At 39.0% G+C, this 2,571-nt stretch overlaps 1 pseudogene; it reads right to left on the bottom strand.

Annotated features, from left to right (window-relative positions):
- Window positions 1–486: 486 nt before the first annotated feature.
- Window positions 487–1,010, bottom strand: LOC122745455 (annotated as a pseudogene).
- Window positions 1,011–2,571: the final 1,561 nt, after the last annotated feature.

Below are 2,571 nucleotides of genomic sequence, written 5' to 3'. Positions count from 1 at the left end.
TTTTTTTTTCTTCCCGGTTTCAGATTAATGCTAGGGGTAATGAAAAACCAAACAAAACTACTGCTCTGAACTAGTAATGATATAGACTCTATATCTCTATCCCCAACTCTCCAAATGGGAAATTTCCCAACTTCCCAAATCCCCAACAGGGAAATTTCCTCCTCTCTCTCAACCAGCCATCACATTTATAAGACTTGGCAAATATTGCTAAGTCACCATTTTGCACCTGGACAATTTCAAGGAAAAGGTTCCAGCTTGCCCATATGGATTCTCAGCTGGCTCATATCCAGGAAACTTTTCCTATATTTGCAGCTTATGGAAAGGGAATGAGGGGGAATCTGTGCTGGAATACCAGGCTCAGGTCTCGATCCTGGACAGGAACAGTAGAAAAAAGAGAGAAGCAAATGAGGGAAATGCAGGGAGGTCCTTCTTAACCATTGCTGAGGTTTCAGTTATCGTGATTTTGCCTTTTTTTTTAATGGAGATTCATTTGACTTCTGGTTTGTTGAAGTGGTAGATCAAACACCACACTTGCCACAGTTCTGCTTGTCCCAATAATTGGCCGTAAAGACTCCAGTCCCAGTCCCACATTCTTCGTCAGGTCACCAGAGTTGGCCATTATCATCATACTTGGAGTATTTGAGTACAATAGACAACCTTTTCCTTATGCTTATTCATTTTGGAAGTAGTATAAGACTTCTTGCTCTCCTTGACACTACCCCAAAGTCTAAGCACAAGATGAAGATTAGACTCCTCCTGAATGTTGTAGATGAAGTCCATCCATGTTCTAGTTGCTTGCTTGCAAAAAAAAAAAAATCAGTCTTTGTTGATCTGGAAGATGACCTTCCTAGTTCCTGACTCATAGTAGGTGCTTCATAAGTGATTTTGGTTTGTTTGTTTTTGTTTTTGGCTGACAGACTGACAAGACTATGTAGCTTGACATTTTCAATAATATCTAAAGGTTCAACTTCAAGAGTAATGGTCTTCCTTGTCAAAGTCTTCATGAAAAGAATAATGATATGTGTTATAAGAAATGACAAGCAGGATGATTTCAGAAAGACCTGGAAAAACTTGTATGAACAGATGTAGAGTGAAGTGAGCAGAACCAAGAGAACATTGTGTGCAGAGACAGCAATATTGTTTGATGAAGAACTGTGAATGACTTAACTCAGCAATACAATGATCCAAGACAATCCCAAAGGACTAATGATGAAACATGCCATCCACCTCCAAAGAAAGAATGAATGTTGATGGAACACAGACTCAAGCATGCTATTTTTCACTTTCTTTCATTATTTTTCCTTTTATTCATGTTTTCTTGTACAAAAGGACAAATATGGTAATGTTTTACATAATTGCACAGGTATAATCCATATCTGATTGCTGGGGGAGGGGAGGGAGGGAAAGAGGGATAAAATTTGGAACTCAAAACTATAAATAAAAATTTTTATTATTTTTTAAACTAATAATAACAGCTAGCATTTATATAATGCCTTAGCGACTACAAAACATATTGTGAATATTATCCCACTTTATATTTATAACCCTGGGAGGTAGGCAGCATTATTACCCTCCTTTTATAGATGAGAAAACTGAGTCAGACAATGGTTAAGTGACCTGCCCAGGGTCACACAGCTAGTAAGTGCACAAGACTGGGTTTGCATGCAGATCTTCCTGACTCCAGAACCAGACCTTTATTCACCTAGCTACCTCACCATATTATGGCACTAGTCCCATCTGTGGAGGGTGGAGTATGAGAGTTCAGAGTCAGACCATGGGGGTGGGAGGCAGGGAAACTCCAACAGGAGCCCAGGGATTACAGGCATGCTCTACCACACCTATCTTGTATTTACTTTAAGTAGATATTTGTATCTCCTTATGCATGTACATTTGCCATTCCCACTTTCCCAAGCTCCTTGAGAACAGGGAAGATTTTTTTTTCTTTATATATTTCAGCCTCTGTATCACAGCACCTAGAGCTTAGTAACATTTGTTGATTGGCTGATTGATCAAGAATACACCAGTGAAGCAAGGATTTGAACCTAGGTTTTCTGACTCCCAGTCCTTTCCTCTTTCCACTGTATCATATGCTCTGAAGGAAACGAGCACTGATTGGAAGGTTGGACCAGATGACCTCTAAGGTAAGGTTTCCCAACCTGACTATATATAGTCCCAAGGGATGTATTTGGTAAGTAATGATATTATCCTATTGAAACACTCCAGAAACTCCAAATTTATTTCCAAACAACAAAATTACCAAATATTTGATGTGCCCTTGGAGGAGAAAAATTAAACAATCTCTCCATTTTATTTCTTTGTGTATATGTATGATGAGCTTTAGAATTTATTTCTTTCCATACTGAAATAGGGGAATGAGAAGGTTTATTGAAAATCCAGGTGGTACAGTGTATAGAGCACTGGTCCTGGAGACAGGAGGACCTGAGTTCAAATCCAGCCTCAGACACTTGATACTTACTACCTGCGTGACTGTGGGCAAGTCACTTAACCCCAATTGCCTCAACAATGACAAAAAATTATAATGGAGGAAAAAGAACAGAAGTCAGTCGATAA

The sequence above is a fragment of the Dromiciops gliroides genome, chromosome 3, assembly GCF_019393635.1.
Source record: "Dromiciops gliroides isolate mDroGli1 chromosome 3, mDroGli1.pri, whole genome shotgun sequence".
Lineage (NCBI taxonomy): Eukaryota > Metazoa > Chordata > Mammalia > Microbiotheria > Microbiotheriidae > Dromiciops > Dromiciops gliroides.
The sequence above is the reverse complement of the archived record's forward strand: the minus strand, read 5'-3'. Positions and strand labels throughout refer to the sequence as shown.